Source organism: Lactuca serriola, chromosome 7, assembly GCF_051521515.1.
Source record: "Lactuca serriola cultivar US96UC23 chromosome 7, Lser_US96UC23_V15, whole genome shotgun sequence".
Lineage (NCBI taxonomy): Eukaryota > Viridiplantae > Streptophyta > Magnoliopsida > Asterales > Asteraceae > Lactuca > Lactuca serriola.
This window is the reverse complement of record NC_136414.1, coordinates 93496648-93515641: the sequence shown is the minus strand read 5'-3', so window position 1 is coordinate 93515641 and position 18994 is coordinate 93496648.

Genomic DNA, 18994 nt, shown 5'->3' with positions numbered 1-18994 from the left:
ATTGGACCTGAGATCCGAATATCACCAGTCGTGAGTATTGGAGAAGGATGTCCGAGGACAATCCTCTAAGTTTGATGCGGACGCTACAAGTTGTAGTGATACCCCTCGGATAGGACCAACCCGCTCGCAGTCTTCATGAACTTAATGAATAGGGTACGCCATTCTTACTGGGGTCAGTTCTTCATTGTCCTTGAAAATGACTTGCTTATCTATCCTAGTAGTAAGAACAAAACCAAAAAGAGCAGCTACAACCAAACGTGGGAACAATTCGATCAGAGAAGCCTTACCTGAAATTCTCTAGATACGAGTTTTGGAATTGAAGAGTCAGATTCCTAAGACACACTATTATTGTTGTGGAAATTCTTAATGACCATTTCAATTAATCAAAACCGTTGAGAAACAGTCAGCACCAAAGGCGTCAACAGGAATACGCCAAAATTCCGGGTCTCGCTGACCTACCGTCTTAGTTCCTTTGGAACTTCTCGTAAATTACGGAACCCCCTTACGACTTTGACCCTGAAGGGAGCAACCCTTGACGGGGAAGAGAAGCAAAAGGGAGAAACCTTTAGAACTCCAGAATAAGAGACCAAATTCCTCTGGAAGCCTCACTCTGGGAAGGCTTAGTACGCTTCAGAAAGCGTGGAAAGCTAAAACCCCAAATAATTATGCCTTTCGAGAATCTTGTCAGAATCAGCCTTGTAACTCGCAACTTCAATCTACTCCCGCGAGCTTGGTAAAGTACATCCTGTTGGATTAGTGTCTAAGTCCATAACTATTTTGGTATGTACTTGACCCGATGGTGCATGGTCCTTTTGGGTTGCCTTCACCAAAGGAACTTGATAGGATGAATTATGGAGAGAAAGGATTAAATATGATTTATTAATATATTATGAGAATAATATATTAAAGGAGAAATCATATTGTTTAATTAATATTAGTCAAGAATTAATAAGAATTAAGTTTGTGACTAAAAGAGATTAATTAAACTTAAGGGACTAGAACTGTAATTATAAGATAATTGCAATTGGTCCATGGATTGCCTTATATTATAAGGTGGGATGAATTCTATGGGGAAACCCATTAGAAATCGTCCAAGGCCTTTAAGGAAAGGAGTCCATGGGTTGCTTAGGGCTTAAGCATCAAAATTAGGGTTTCCTTGTTAGATAACCCTAATAGCCTCACTATATATAGAACCCTTAAAGCTCAAAAACGTGGGGAACTTCTCTTCTAGGGTTAGAACACGTTTTGGGTAGCCTCCATCCTCTCTCCTCCTCATCCTCTTGCTCTTGGTGTTTGTGAACCATTAGAGGAGTGACATTTGTGACTCTAAGCTTTCTAAAGTCAGTACAAGAAGGATTTGGGATTGTTATTGCTACATAACAATCAAGGTAATAACTTGTATGCTACAATTAGGGTTTATAGTCTTGGATAACTTGCATGTACAATAGAGAAACGTAGATCCAAGCATTAGGGTTTGTATGAGCACATAGGATGTTCTTATGACTAAAACCCATCACATACTACCCAACACGTCCCGAACTTGTAGAAGTATCTATCCGACAAGACTCTTGTAATCCCCCTCGATGAGATCGAGTTCCACAAGAGCCCCACTTTCGTGGAAGAACCGTAGTGACCATGGACCGAGAGGTCAAGCGGACGAAGCAACGCCGCTTCCCATTAGTGAAAGTTCGCTGGAATACTAACCAAGGACCTGGAGTCACTTGGGAGCGCGGGAATCAGTCGATTAGGAAGTATCCCCACTTCTTGGCACGATTATTCATGCCTACTCCTTGCCTAAATTCAAATTTCGGGACGAAATTCCCTCTAACGGGGGGATGATGTGACAACTGTCAATTTATGGTCTAGTCAAAGTCAACTAAAGTCAACAAGTCAAACCGTTCGACTCAATTAACCCGTGGTTTCTAGGGCTTACGTTAGATAATTACTTCACAACTCGCTATTCTAATGAGAGATCATAAATCGAAAAGTACGTACATCTAGATCTCCTTAACCTAAAACTGTGGTAAGTGACGAGCCAAACCGATAAAACAATGTTGCATACTCATCGGGAGTGTGTAAGATCCTTAAACAAGGCTTAACATGGTTGACGGACCTTGCATTGCGAAGCCAGACACTCACGTTTGTCACATACGAAACCTCTCTGAATCGTTTTCACTCTATCTCTCTTTATCGAGAATCTCTCCCAAATCTCTCCACGTATGTCAAATCTCTCCATAATATCTCTTTGTATGAGAAATCTCTCCAAGTATGTGAAATCTCTCCCAAATCTCTCCACGTATGTCAAATCTCTCTAAAATCTCTCTAAGTATGTGAAATCTCTCCTAAATCTCTCCAAGTATGTGAAATCTCTCCCAAATCTCTCTTTGTATGAGAAATCTCTCCAAGTATGTGAAATCTCTCCTAAATCTCTCCAAGAATGTGAAATCTATCCCAAATCTCTCTCAAAAGTTCCCGTAACTTTTCGAAGTCATTCGGGTCATTCCGACCCTTAACCGGGTCAAAAACCGCTTAAAACGGGGCAAAAACGGACAAAAAGGGCTTAAGGACCCGAAACCCCTCTTAAGGAGTTGAACCCTCTTAAGGACCCGAAAGTCCTCTTAGGGACCGAAACCCCCTCTCAGGACCGAACCTCGCACATGCCCGAACCCGAAGTTCCTGTTCATTTCGGTCCATTTCGCTCCTACTCGCCCCTCGGTTCATTTCGCTCCCTTCGGTCTATTTCGCTTCTGATTGCTTCGGACCGAGCCTGCTCTTCGCCTCTTGCTGTTTCGCTTCATTTCGCCTCGCGCCTAGCCTCAGGTGGACCGAACCTCCGACCCAATCCGAGAAGCCTCGCAGGAAGAGCATTTCTTCCCGGTTTTCGACTACGACTTCATTTTAGCTTCGTTTTTAATTGTTTTAACGCGGGATTTTCACCCAAAACTTTATTTTAACATATAAGGACCCATAATTATTAATTATCCATGTTTTTGGGGATAAACCTTATCCAAGAAGAGCGGGTGAAGTACAAGAGGTGGAGTGTTGACTTTTCTTTATTCTATGACACAAGCAACCACTCTCATACCCACTCCATGTCACTATTCACCATCAGCCCATACCTAGTCATTTCATGGTACTTTTCCCACCTTTTTCCAACCACACACTTGGTCAAGGGTTAGCAAACCCTCCTATCTCCTCACATTTCTTTCATTTCCTTTCATTCCTCCATCAAGAACAAACTTCACTTTCTCTCATCTTCTCTCTCTAAAATTCGAGATTCAAGGCTATACTCCAAGCTTATCTTCTACCTTTGGTAAGTATTAACATCCTCCATATGATTATTTCACTTCCTTCTACTCAAATCATAGATTGCTTACACAAATATCGTCATATTTCTTGTTAGCTCCTCAAATCTTCAAGCATCTCCCAAGTGTTCTTGAGTTGAACACTTCTTTTCTCCATCATCCATCTACTGAAATCACTCAAGGTGAGTTCATACCCCTACATTTTCATGTTTTCTTAAGTTTTAAGGGGGGATACAAGTTAAAACACCAAGAACATAACTAAACTTTTCTAACAGCCTTCATCAAAAAAGTTCAACTCCATTCACGGACTGTTTTGGGCAACTTAAATATTGTTTTTTTCACAAATGTTTTAGGTGTAAGTAGTCCCAACTTCTGGCTTTAAAATGACTACTTGCACATCTCCATACGATGTTTCTACAATTTATGATGATTTTTACAAAACTGCCTATCATTTCAAACACCAATCCAAACCAGTCTGTGATTATGGACTTTTTCACCCAAGTTGGAGGTCATTAAAAATCATGATAAAAATTATGAGTAAACTAAACACATTTTGGGAACTCTCAGAATTTACGGATTTAGTTTTGGACTTCGTATGATTTTTCTATGACTTTTCTAAAATAGCGCAGAAAGGTTAAATTTAGTTAACAGCATATAACTTTCATGACACTTTGTATTATGTTGAGCAAAGTGTATAACAATAAGCTCTAAATATTGAATGTGTTTCCTTCTTAGTTTATCATTATAAACTGAAACTTAGTCATTCATGATAAGATTATTCATTCATTTAAAACACGTATATTAAGCTATAATGAGCATAGTTTATGGATTCATAACACTAATGCATTTTCATAAAAGAGTTATTATACATTACAAACGTTTTGGATAAACTATAATAGGTATAGTTTATGTATCATTTACTTTTCAAACTCATTTATCAAAGGTTTTCAGTTTAGTTCACGTAAATCTGTTAATGAATAAATTTGTGAGTCACTCTCTTCGGGTTACTTCCAAAGTAACCAATTCAAAAAGTCCTGTAAATTGTAACCAGAGTCTCTTGTAGGGAGAACGTGATAGTTGTGTATAGATCTATATTGGGTTTGACGAACCCACACCTGAACTTCTTGCAACAGCTAGACCGGCAGGTCTATGGTGACAAGTGTCATTTAACGGCGACGCCTGAAGAACGTAGCATTACGAGACCGTCTAAGTCAAGTATGGTTATGATAGCTCACATGTGGTATTAACAAATCATAAGGTTTACGGGTTCTAACTTTAAATTAGTGAGTTATGTCGATTTAGCTCACTGAAATTACTTTAAGTATGGAAAAATACTTGTACGCCTTCATATCAAAAAAGGGTTTTATGTCGATTTAAAATCACTGTTTATATCAATAATTACAGATATTGCTGTATATTTTCATTCTTGGTATTTAAGACTACACACCATTCATTACGGGAGTTTTCTCAAATCAGGAAGGGTTTTACGCCAATTTAAAACCAGTTTTATATCTTTAAGTATGACAAATACTTGTTCATTTTCGGTCCTGGTATTTAGGACCACACAACTTTTATAAGGAAAATATTGGATTTTTCTTGGTAACATACATCTCTTTACAAAGATCGATTTTCAAAATCTTACTGTCAAAAGCTTATGAACTGACCAACCTTTGTGTAGAGACTTTTCAAAACTACTTGTATTCTCAGGAATTCAGTGAAACAGGAAATCAACAGCGTTTTGAGGATGGGACGATAAATCGTCAAACAGTTCATTTTGTCATCATAATGTAATTGATTTGAAATATGTAAACATATACATTGGTGTAACTTTTTCAATTATATTTATGATGGTTGTATTTACTTTGAGCAATATTATACACATTGTTGTGATACTATACATGAAGTCCTCCACCCCCGGACGTTTCCGCCATCCTTGGTTTGGGGGTGTGACAGATTGGTATCAGAGCATTGTTTATAGTGAACTAAGTATATCAAACCACATAAGATATACAAACTATAAATTCATTGGGACTAAAGTCTCTGATTTAAAGTTTTCAAAACAATTATAGTTTTAGAAATAAATAATTTCCTATTAAAAGTATACATGCATGCATACATACTAAGGTCAGCATCATTTTAGAACAAAACAAAAGTAATGATTGTTGGATATCACAGGTAAGCTCGGGGATGTATGATCAGTCTTGGGAGTGGCATAGCCTGATCAACTATGCTGGTCCGAGGAGTGATTAGCACATGCCCAAGAATGGTTGTGATATGGCAACAAGTCTAAAAACTTACCAACACTACCACAATGAGAACATTAGAACAGAACATGAGTTTAAAATACTATAGGAGTATTTTGTAATATCATAACTTATATGAAAACTAAATAGATCCTTATTAATAGGTCCATAGTCCCTAAGTGGATACTCTAAGGTTATATATAACTTAGAAATCATAGACTTAGAATTTGTGGTCATTGCCTTACTTCCTTTTCCTTGTTTGGACGTGGACCTAGGGTAGGATCACTTATTCGAAGGTCTATTATATCTTGTTATATGTAATTAGTATGCACTATGTCATTTTAGAAGTAACTAATAAGGATCACCCCCCCTATAAGTAATTAATTATAGGGTTAGACGCCTAGTAAGTATCTCTTCCACTCCTATTCTCGCAAGTACAACATAGCAAGATCCTACTTACCGGATGACCCCTACTTTCACAATTCGAACCCAAGAAATGGTGAATGGTTATGAGAAGAATAAGAAGCGGAACTGGAGGTAATCAATCCTCCATGCATAGCAAGGGTTTCCGCGAACCGTTTTGACTACATCAAACTTGTGCCCCGTTGGGCAATCGTGATCGAGGGTTGAATGTCGACAGCAATGACAACAACCACCATGTGGAGACCAACAAGGGTGCTATGACCTCAACCACGGGGGACCGACTGAAAGAGCCCTCCCGGCGAAGACCCGGCGGATCGCGAACATCGGGGATTAAAACAGGAAGACTACAACCCGAGTTCAGAAAACTGCGCGTTACTACAGACCCTACCGTCTCACGTACCCGAGACTCAGAATTAGACTACTATTTCCGAGACCAACTCTCTTTTAGGACCTTATCGCCGCTCGTGAAGAGGAAAGAGAATAACAGGGTAGACCAACTCATAATTAGAATACTATTCCCATGACATGTTGCGATCCGATATTCGGGAGCATGTCAGTTTTTCAACTTGCCCTACCCTGGATTCCATGATTGTCAGGGAAAGGGAGAGGGAGACTGACCAAGAGCATGTCCGGAAGTGGAAGGCCGAGGAGGGACAGGTCACTGGGGCTTCTGGGAAGAAGCCCAAGGGATCAGACATTGGGCCAAAAGGTCAGCAGGGCCGAGGCCGCTGCAGGAAATGCGGCAAGTCACATGAGGGAGCGTGTAGGTTGGGATCGTCGGGATGCTATAAGCGTGGCAAGTTGGGGAATTTCAGCAGGGATTATACTGCCCCTGCGCCTACTATTCAGACATCCGAGTTGCTATTTTCCACTACAACTAGAAGGGCCATAAGGAGGCCAATTGCCCCCAATTGACAGCAGCAGCGCCAGTGAAGGCGCCATCTCCAGCGACCCTGTGGATTACGGATGGTTGGCAGGGCAAGTCAGAGGCTCCACCAGTGGTAAGGAGTCAGGCCTTCCAGTTGACTACTGAGGAGCCACGCGTCGCACCCGATGTGGTGACAGGTATGATTCTTTCTCCCTGATTTATTCATATGATGCTTATGATATTGATATATGATCTGTATATATATATATATATATATATATATATATATATATATATATATGTGTGTGTGTGTGTTTAGGATCATTCCATGTGAACGGCATCTCAATTCAGGTGTTGTTTGATTCGGGCATGTTGGATTGCCCTCTAGAGGTCGAGATTGCAGACGACCGGTCTGTACGAGCATCAGAGGTCTTCCGGGATTGTGTTTTGAGGTTGTTCGAAGAGCATTATCTAGTGGATTTGGTTCCCATACCGTTGAGGGGGAACAAGGTTATTATTGGTATCGACTGGCTAAGCCCCAATGGGGCAGTGATTGACTGCGCGCAGCAGTTGGTTCGGATCAGGACCCCAGGTGGGGGAGAGCTGGTGATTTAGGGCGAGAGGCCGCAGTGAGGACCAGCTTTATGTTCAGCAGCGAGGGCTTGGCGCTACCTTCATCAGGGTTCCGCAGGATACGTTGCCTACGTTCTGGACACTCAGGAGACAGGAGGGGCGACGGTGGGTGTTGTGCCAGTAGTGCGAGAGTTTGCGGATGTATTCCCCGAGAAGTTGCCCGGGATACCTCCAGAGAGGCAGGTGGAGTTCAGGATCGACCTAGTTCCTGGTGCGGCTCCGATAGCCAAGGCACTATATCGGTTGGCTCCTCCAAAGATGCAGGAGTTGTCTACACAGCTGCAAGAGCTATTAGACAAGGGATTCACTAGACCGAGTAGTTCGCCCTGGGGAGCTTGATTCTGTTTGTAAAGAAGAAGGACGGGTCGCATCGGATGTGTATAGATTATCGGGAGCTGAGTAAGGTAACGGTGAAGAACCGTTACCCACACCCGAGGATCGATGATCTCTTTGACCAGCTACAGGGATCATCTTGGTTCTCCAAGATTGATTTGCGTTCAGGTTATCATCAGATGAGGGCCAGAGAGGAGGATGTATAGAAGACTGCCTTTCGAACGTGTTGTGGTCACTATGAGTTCGTGGTGATGCCTTTCAGGCTCACCAATGCTCCTGCCGCGTTCATGGATCTTATGAACCGCATATGCACACCGATGTTTGATCGGTCCATGATAGTTTTCATCGATGACATTTTGGTTTATTCCAAGACACAAGAGCAGCATGAGGAGTGCTTACGGGAGGTTCTAGATACGTTAAGGAGGGAGAACTTCTATGCTAAGTTCTCCAAGTGTGAGTTCTGGTTGCGCGAGGTGCAGTTTCTTGGGCACCTTGTCAACCAGAATGGGATATCGGTTGACCCGACTAAAGTGGAGGCCGTGATGAGATGGGAGGTTTCGAGGTCTCCATCTGAGATTCGAAGTTTCCTAGGATTAGCCGGCTATTATCGGAGATTCATCCAGGATTTCTTGAAGATAGTCGTACCCCTGACCAGACTGATGAGCAAAGTCGTGGTCTTTCGCTGGGGGCCTGAGCAGCAGGCTGCATTTGAGACATTGATACAGAGATTGTGCGAAGCGCCAATCTTAGCTCTGCCAGAGGGCATGGAGGATTTTCTCGTATACTACGATGCGTCCATCTTGGGTTTGGGTGCAGTTTTGATGCACATAGGACATGTTATTGCTTACGCTTCGAGGCAACTGAAGCCTCACGAGGCGAATTATCCGATGCATGATTTGGAGCTGGGGCTGTTGTTTTTTCCCTCAATATTTGGCGTCATTACCTCTATGGGGTTCGTTGTACCATCTACATGGACCACAAGAGCCTGAGGTATCTCACAGACCAGCCGAATCTGAATATCTCACAGACGAATGTTGTGGCCGACGCGCTTAGCCGCAAGGCAGCGCCGATCACGGGTATCTGTATGAGGATGACCGTGGTGGCTCCGCTGTTGGAGCGGATCCGAGAGGCCCAAAACGAGGCGATGAAGGAGGAACATCAGAAGAGCGAGCATATTGTGGGTCACGAATCCTCCTTCGACTATGTTAGCTGAGGGTTGTTGACCCTTCACCGTAGGGTGTGGGTCCGCTATCATGGAGGCGTGCGTCAGATATTGATGGAGGAGGCGCACAAATCCAGGTTTTCTATTCATCTCGGGGGGACGAAGATGTATAGGGATCTTCGTCCTGACTATTGGTGACCCTGCATGAAGCAGGACGTAGCATGGTATGTGGAGCGGTGCTTGACCTGCAGGAAGGTCAAGGATGAGTACCAGAGGCCACACAGCAAGATGCAGCTGCTGGATATTCCCATGTGGAAATGGGAAGATATTACCTTGGACTTCATCACCAAACTTCCCAGGTCCGTGCGGGGAGTGGATTCCATATGGGTCATTGTGGATCGGTTGACCAAGAGCGCCCATTTTATACCGATCCAGGAGAGTATATCGGTCGGGAAGTTGGCCGACATTTACATTCAGGAGGTGGTGGCTCGGCATGGAGTGCCAGTCTCCATGATTTCCGACAGGGATGTGCGGTTTACTTCCAGGTTCTGGAATAAATTCCACGACGAGTTGGGTACTCGTCTGCACTTTATCACCGCATTCCACTCGTAGACGGATGGTCAGAGCGAGCGGACCATCCAGAATTTGGAAGATATGTTACGGGCGTGTGTGCTTGATTTCAGTGGTAATTGGGATACTTACCTCCCATTGGCGGAATTCTCATACAACAACAGCTACCATGTGAGTATCGATCATCCTCCCTTTGAGATGTTATACGGGAGGAAGTGCAGGACCCCGATATGTTAGGGTGAGGTTAGCCAGAGGGTCATGGGGAGTACCAAAGTGGTAGTCAAGGCGACAGAAAGAATTCAGCAGGTCAGGAGCAGGATTCAGACTGCACAGAGTCGGCAGAACAGCTATGTCGACAAGCGCCGTTCAGACCTGGAGTTTCAGGTCGGGGATATGGTTCTCCTGAAGGTGTCACCTTGGAAAGGTGTGACATCCCCAATTTCATGGCCAGAAAAGACCGATTTGTTTATGCTTTGTTTTTAAAATCAGAGTAATCTTTTAAAGAAAACAATTGCGGAATTTGTTCCAAAAACAAAATGTTATAAGAATTTATCAAAAAATTTACTCAAAGAGAATGTACTTTTCATTATAATAAAACCTCGGGATGTCATGTTCCGATATAGACCAAAAGCATAAACAGTATAGAATAGACCTTACAACAATCATTTATAACTACTGATCTATAATCCAAAATCTCTCGGCAAGTCCACCAACTTATACTCTTTTGCCATTACCTGTAATGCAAAGAAAACTGAGTGGGTCAAGCTTAGGAGCCTGGTGAGCATATACGGTTTTCAACCCACAATAATAAAACTATTATATTCAATCATCAAACAATCAACCCAATTACCCATCCCCATTATCTTCTTTATTTCTTAAAGATTACCCTAAGAATCAACTATTCCTCGTTCATTTAATCCTAAGGATTATCCTAAGGAATCGGCATGAAATCCATCGTTGCCAGGGTTATCTCAATAGACACTATATCTATAGTTACCAAGCGCTAACTCCATAGTCGTCGGGGTTTATCTCGTTTATTGACAGTATTGGTTCCGAGACATCCTCTAGCAATACATATCAATGGGTTTTTAGAGTACAACGTTGAACATCAAGTCCACAACACCTACAAGTTGTGAGCTTGCTAGTGTTCTACAGGACTGTCTAGAATAGTCCGTGGTTGTCATCCCTACTCTGTTGAATGACGGGGGCCATCGTTTGGGTAAAGGTTTCACTCATTTATCCCCTGTCACCCTCATCTCATGATCTATATCATCTTTCGTCTCATCCCCAAACTAATCTTTCCTCACACACCAACTATTTCATCTACCCATGTTCTACCCAACATATTTGTAGATATAAATCACATATATAGTTTAAATCATTTAAAAAAAACTTGTATAAAACATTCATTCAACAACCATCTCAAGTAAACCAACAACATATAAACACATAACACGTATTTCATAGCAAATACATCATATCTATGCAGTAGATGAAAATAACCACACACTCACTTGATCAGAAGATGATCGGACAACACTATGGCTCTAAGAGTAGTATTCTTCGGTAAAGTGGAAGATCTTCACACACCGGGCTTCTCGCAGGCAGAGCTTTGGCTGGGAAACTCTTTTCTCTCGGGATCTTTGGGCTTCGGGACTTCCTTCAGGTCTCGAGATGATATCGGGGCTTTGGGGGGCTAAAAGAGCGCTTAGAGAGGGTCTCGGGCGTGGGAGAGAAGAGATAGAGCAACCAAAATCGGCTGAACCTCGATTTCTATTTATACGGTCATTTTTCAGCTCTCACATCGTGAATTTTAAGTTCTCACGTCGTGAATTCAATAGTCATCAAGTGCATCATCGCCACTTGCGTCTGTCAGGCTCCAGAAGTCATAAATACTGAGTTCACGTCGTGAACACTGTATTCACATCGTGAACTCTGACAGTTTTGGAGTTTTGCGCCCCGAACTTCAGATCTTCATAACTTTCGCATACGAACTCTGTTTTTGATGTTCTCTATATCCACGCTCTCGGTTTAATGTATTCTATGACTTTCATTTAGATCGCTAAGGCCAAATATCACTCTAACGTAAATTCACTATTTACGTCGCGCTGTGTCGTGTTGGTTCTGTCGCGAAACTTCGACAAGTCATAACTTCTTCGTTATAACTCGGATTTCGGCGTTCTTTATATGTACGGAATCCTTGTAACATATACTACAACTTAGTTAAGATTACTCCTTCTAAATAATATTCCATCAAAAAGTCATTTTTGATGCTTATCGTCTCTAAATTGACTAGCCCGAATCTACGGGCGTTACAATTATCTCCCCCTTAGGATGATTACGTCCCGGAATCATCAACGAAATAGGACTTGTATAATGATTCCATACGTTATCTCTTCATCCTACGTAATAACTGTAAGTTCTATGTTTCCTCGAAAGAGTATCCAACTCTTGGACTTCTCGATAGTAGGTAGTGCTCAATCATGCATCTGCTCTTCGTACTGTGTTGTTCTTTCAATCGTAACCTTCGAGTTACAAAATAAATCCTTATTTAGGACTCCATCTTCTTCTTAGGATAAGTACTTCCCATTATCTATTGTAACAGATCAATGAGTCATGTTCTAAATGACCTTTCATCGGATGATGCAACGCCTAGACTCAAGTCTCTTTAAGTCAAATTCCATAATTGAATATACCTTCGTTCGTATTCTAATGTGATATGATCACATTTTAGCATATAGAATTTCTAGCTACAAGCTTCATTAACAACGAGCGCGATGCTATTGATCACATTGATTTCAATCTTCTGACTTAAGTCAGATGTTACATCCAACTTTGTTCTCTGAACCACATAACAAACTCATCGTAGTCGGATTTAATTTGATATGACCACTAGGGTCAGAATATCAGTCATCTTTTTGGTCATTACCGAAAACAATGGTAACGAAATACTTGCATAAAAACGAACTCAATTACAAGCTTCTTGGTAACCTTGTGACCTTCCCTGATCCAAGCATAAGTCATATGCTTCCAGTAGTATAGATCTCTAATACTATTCACACCTACTCATACTCGTCCCAAGTATTGTCTCATAGTCCCCAATTCCTAAAATCAAAAAACAATTTAACACATAGAATGTGTACAATTAATCATAAAATTTTCCTAGACTCTACTAGGACTTCTTCCATGCGTATCTTCACTCATCAATTCTACTCCAACTCGGTTGGTGATGAAAATTCTAGACGATGGGACAACTTCGAGAATTACACCAATCGTTCCATCAACCTGCCAATCGAAGGTATACTTCATACGTACCGTACTCCTCTAAACGTTCTGTTATTTTATCAGACATAAAATAAAGGCAAGATACCACCTTCGATATCTTCCGATAGGTATCATTCAATACATCATATAACAAAACCAGGGTTTATATTAATTCTTGAAACTATTACAAAAGAGTTCAAGTTCACCCTATAATATGCCTTTAATAGGCTACACTTCCTGATACAGACTATATCTTGATATGAAGTTTTCATTCTTGAAACCTCGCGTTGTTTTCTGCTTCATCGAGGATCATGTGGAATGCCTTTGGCTTTGCTGGTTCATTCTTCTTTGGGAAATCTCTAGAAAAATGCCCTTCTTTGTTACATCCATAGCACACCTTCTTGTCGGATGTGCACTTCTTGGCATAATGACCTTTCATTCCACATTTGTAACAAGTCACCTCTTCGTCGGATCTCTCATTATGCTTCAGTGGTATAGTTGGCTTTGTAGCTTCTTCCCTGTTTGGGCAGTCCTGCTTGAAGTGCCCTTCTTCATTACATTCGTAACATACCCTTTTGTTGAATGTACATTCATCGGCGTAATGCCCATGCTTTCCACACTTAAAACATGTCACCTCCTCGTTACTTTTTATAGAGTTTTTCTTTTTGCATTTCCCGCACCATTTTTCTTTACCTCCTCCTTTTCTAGACTTCGAGAACATGTTGTTATTGTCGGACCTTGAAGACCCCTCAAATTTCCTCTTCTTGCCAACTTCAACCTTGTTGGAGATACTACCGTTGATCACTCCTCCGACTGACTTAGCAACCCCAATAATTGTCTCAAGAGTAGGTTCCTGGCGTATTGGCACAGTATGTTTGTCCTTACTTTGTTGAAGTAAACACCTTGTTTCCTCCATCTGATGATCCAACATCATTCGCACCATTCAGTATACTCCCACCATCGTGATTGGCTCAGGTGCATCTGTTAGCTCTGGTGCACTCCCAATCACGTGTGGCTCAGGCTGCGGGTTATCGTTTCCCAATCCATTTTGCGTGTTTGCCATTTCGATCTATACACCAAATTAGGTGAATTTAGATCTCTATTTCGATAGACATTTAAATCGTCCTTATCACTCCGAAACGTTTACATGCTAGTTCTAATATCATAGTCGTACGCTTAGAATCCTAAACACATAAGGTTTCCAGATCCGGTCGGCAACAGACCATAGATCCGAACAAACAATTCCATACATGACAAACATATAACATTTAGCACATAAAAGCATTTTAGGCATCTTTCCTAAAATATACTAGTGCTCGTGTCATAAAATATGGTAGACACTCATCTCACGATCATCACTTAGCGTTCTAAGTTTAAGTCTAGAAATCCTAGAAATTCCTAGTTCGCTTAAACTAATGCTCTGATACCAACTGTGACATCCCCAATTTCACGGCCAGAAAAGACCGATTTGTTTATGCTTTGTTTTTAAAATCAGAGTAATCTTTTAAAGAAAACAATTGCGGAATTTTTTCCAAAAACAAAATGTTATAAGAATTTATCAAAACATTTCTCAAAGAGAATGTACTTTTCATTAATAATAAAACCTCAGGATGTCATGTTCCGATACAGACCAAAAGCATAAACAGTATAGAATAGACCTTACAACAGTCATTTATAACTACTGATCTATAATCCAAAATCTCTCGGCAAGTCCACCAACTTATACTCTTTTGCCATTACCTGTAATGCAAAGAAAACTGAGTGGGTCAGGCTTGGGAGCCTAGTGACCATATAGGGTTTTCAACCCATAATAATATAATTATTATATTTAATCATCAACAAATCAACCCAATTACCCATCCCCGTTATCTTCTTTATTTCTTAAAGATTACCCTAAGAATCAACTATTCCTCGTTCATTTAATCCTAAGCATTATCCTAAGGATTATCCTAAGGAATCGGCATGAAATCCATCGTTGCCAGGGTTTTCTCAACAGACACTATATCTGTAGTTACCAAACGCTAACTCCATAGTCGTCGGGGTTTATATCGTTTATTGACAGTATTGGTTCCGATACATCCTCTAGCAATACATATCAATGGGTTTATAGAGTACACCGGTGAACATCTAGTCCACAACACCTACAAGTTGCGAGCTTGCTAGTGTTCCACAGGACTGTCTAAAATAGTCTGTGGTTGTCATCCCTACTCTGTTGAATGACGGGGCCCATTGTTTGGGTAAAGGTTTCACTCATTTATCCCCTGTCACCCTCATCTCATGATCTATATCATCTTTCATCTCATCCCCAAACTAATCTTTCCTCACACACCAACTATTTCATATACCCATGTTCTACCCAACATATTTGTAGATATAAATCACATATATAGTTTAAATCATTTAAAAAAAACTGTATAAAACATTCATTCAACAACCATCTCAAGTAAACCAACAACATATAAACACATAACACGTATTTCATAGCAAATACTTCATATCTATGCAGTAGATGAAAGTAACCACACACTCACTTGATCAGAAGATGATCGGACAGCACTACGGCTCTAAGAGTAGTATTCTTCGGTAAAGTGGAAGATCTTCACACACCGGGCTTCTCACAGGCAGAGCTACGGCTAGGAAACTCTTTTCTTCTCGGGATCTTCGGGCTTCGGGACTTAATTTGGGTCTTGGGATGATACCGGGGCTTCGGGGGGTTAAATAGGGCTTAGAGAGGGTATCGGGAGTGGGAGAGAAGAGATAGAGCAACCAAAATCGGCTGACCCTCGATTTCTATTTATAGGGTCATTTTTCAGCTCTCACGTCGTGAATTGTAAGTTCTCACGTCGTGAATTCAATAGTCATCAGGTACGTCATCGCCACTTGCATCTGTCAGGCTCCAGAAGTCATAAATACTGAGTTCGCATCGTGAACACTGTATTCACGTTGTGAACTCTGACAGTTTTCGGGTTTCGCGCCCCGAACTTCAGAAATTCATAACATTCACATACGAACTCCATTTTCGACGTTCTTTATATCCACGCTCTCGGTTTAACGTATTCTATGACTTTCATTTAGATCGCTAAGGCCAAATATCACTCTAACGTAAATTCACTATTTACGTCGTGCTGTGTCGTGTCGGTTCTGTCGAGAAACTTCGACACGTCATAACTTCTTCGTTATAACTCGGATTTTGGCATTCTTTATTTGTACGGAATCCTTGTAACATATACTACAACTTAGTTAAGATTACTCCTTATAAATAATATTCCATCAAAAATTCATTTTTGATGCTTATCGTCTCTAAATTGGCTAGCCCGGATCTACAGGCGTTACAAAAGGCGTCATCCGATTCAGGAAGCGGGACAAACTGGGCCTCATGTATATCGGTCCTTTCAGGGTTTTGGCCCGGGTGGGAAAGGTGGCATATCGGCTGGATCTGCTAGCGAAACTCAGTCAGATCCACGACACATTCCACGTCTCCCAGCTGTGAAGGTGTCTAGTGGACGATTCGGCAATGGTGCCCCTGGAGGATATACAGGTTGATGGCAGCCTGAACTACATTGAGCGGCCCGTGGCGATCCTCGAGCAGAAGTCGAAGGATCTGAGGAACAAGAAGGTCGAGCTGGTGAAGGTGCAATGGCAGCACCAGAAGGGCTCGGAGTGGACGTGGGAGCCGGTGGACAAGATGATTGAGAATTATCCAGAGCTTTTTTAGGACCGAGCAGCAGACTTCGAGGACAAAGTCAAAGATAAGTAGGGGAGATTTGTAGCTCTCGATTCCTGGTATGAATTTCATTCGAGTATCATTCATCATTTTGGCCTCGAACTCGGCGAGTTGTTTGCTAACTCGACGAGTAGGAGCGACTTGGACCCGGGAGTTTAATGACCTACTCGACGAGTTGGAAGCCAGACTCGACGAGTAGGCCCTAACTGGACAAAACCCTAATCTAAGGGATTGCACCCTATTTAAGCATCTCATTCAGCCTCCCTTCATCCATATTGCTCTCAGTACTCTCCATATCAAACCCTAATCGTTTGTGTAATGATCTAAGGCCTTTGTGGTGCTTTTTGTTGATCTTGGAACATAAGAAGGAAGAGAAAGGCTTGAAGAATCAAGAGGAGGCTAGAGGAGTTCGAGTTTGTGCACCCTCTGCAGTTCTTTAGAGGTATAAAGCGGGTACCTTTCTCTTTCATGTTTTAGATCCCTTTTGGGGTGATTTAGGTCTTTTAGGAGCTATTCTTGGTGACCAATCATGAGTGCAAGCATGGTTGGGGGCTAAGACTTCAGATCCAAGGTATTTGAGGGGTTACAAGGTAGAAAGGGACTAATTTTAGAGCCTTAGAGAGCCCCATGCATCCTAAGAGTCTCATTTAGGGCCATTTTAGCTCATACTCCCATGCATGCACGTAAAGTTTGTAACTTTTAAGTGCTAGATCGATCTTAGAAGCCTAGATCTATCTTTTGGTCAAGTGTTGTACATCAGAAATCGAGAAATGAGACTTGGTCATTCTCAACTCGACGAGTCGTTCTTGGACTCGACGAGTCCATGGCTTGACTTCCCTTTTCTATTGTGGCTTGAAGGAAACCAGTGAGTGTTAGAGTGGTCTTAGAGGGATCCGGGGGAGTGACTCAACGCAATAGACTTCGCCATAGACCTGGAAATCATAGAACTCGACGAGTTGTTCATACAACTTGGCGAGCCAAGGGCAGACTTGTTCAAAGGATAGGGATGAACTCGAAGAGTTGTTCACACAACTCGGTGAGCCGGATAAAGGTTCATTCGTGGATGTTTTAGAAGGAGAACTAGTCGAGTCGTTGCTAAACTCGACGAGTAGGGGCGTGAAGAAGGGCAGATGAAAGGATAGGGACTCGACGAGTTAGCGGCCCAACTCGACGAGTCAGGTCAACTGGAAGTTGACTTTGACTTTGACTTGGTCAGGGGTAAAATAGTTATTTTACCCTAAGAGTAGTTATCAGTGTCTGATTAAGTGTTTTATGGATTTATAGCCGGAGAATCACCGGAGCAGCAGTTAGACGTCTGTTGATCAGCTTTTCAACAGTCATCCTTACGAGGTGAGTTACCATCCAGTAGAAGTGGGTCTAAGCCACCAATGCTAGCCCACCAATAGGAGTCGTATGTTAGATGATTGTCTTTGTGATATTCATCTAGGTTTTCTACTACCTGATATGTTATGTGCTAGTATGATATCATGTTATATGCTAGTAGCAGTAGGGGAGATAGTCCCCAAGATTTCCGGTCGATAGGGCCAAAGGGGGTAGTCATATCCATTCATGCTAGATAGAATATAATTATATGTTACATGTTACGTGGTAGTAGTTGAGGGGTGAAATAGTCCCTAGTATCCGGTCGAGATGACCTAAGGGGAGGCCAGCACCCAGGTATGCTAGGCAGTATCCGGTCGAGAGGACCGAAGGGGAGGCCAGCACCTAGGTATGCTAGGCAGTATCTGGTCGAGAGGACCGAAGGGGAGGCCAGCACCCATGTATGCTAGGCAGTATCTGGTCGAGAGGACCGAAGGGGTAGGTTGGGCACCCAAATAAGCCTGACAGTATATGTATGTTATGTGATTATATGGTATGCGGTACGATGGGGGAACTCACTAAGCTTTGTGCTTACATTTTTTAGTTTTGTTTCAGGTACCTCTTCAGCAAAGGGGAAGGAGCTGGCGTGGTAGCTGCACATCATACACACACACACATGTTGGATTGCCGCATTACGAGATTCTTGGGATTGTACTCTGACGTTGTTATATTTATGGTTTGGTTTTCATACATGAGATATTAGTTTTATGAAATGATATGTCTTCACTATGTTTTCTTATGGATGTTTTATAAATCAATTAATTAAAAAATGAAATTTTTGGACTCGAAATTTGGGATGTTACAAAAACACCTCACGAGATGTGGACTGGAAAAGTTCCCAATCTGGATCACATCAAGATTTAGGGTTGCAAGGCTTTTGTAAGGTGCGAGACTTATGATAAGCTCGAACCTCGAAGTGAGAGGTGTATTTTCATCGGGTCCCCACAAAAATCCTTTGGGTGCCTCTTCTACAGACCCAGTGATAATATGGTCTTTATAGCAAGGAGAGGGGTCTTTCGCGAGAGAGAGTTCAGAATCCAAGGAAACAGTGGGAGGCAAATTGTCCTTGAAGAAATTGAAGAGTCTAGT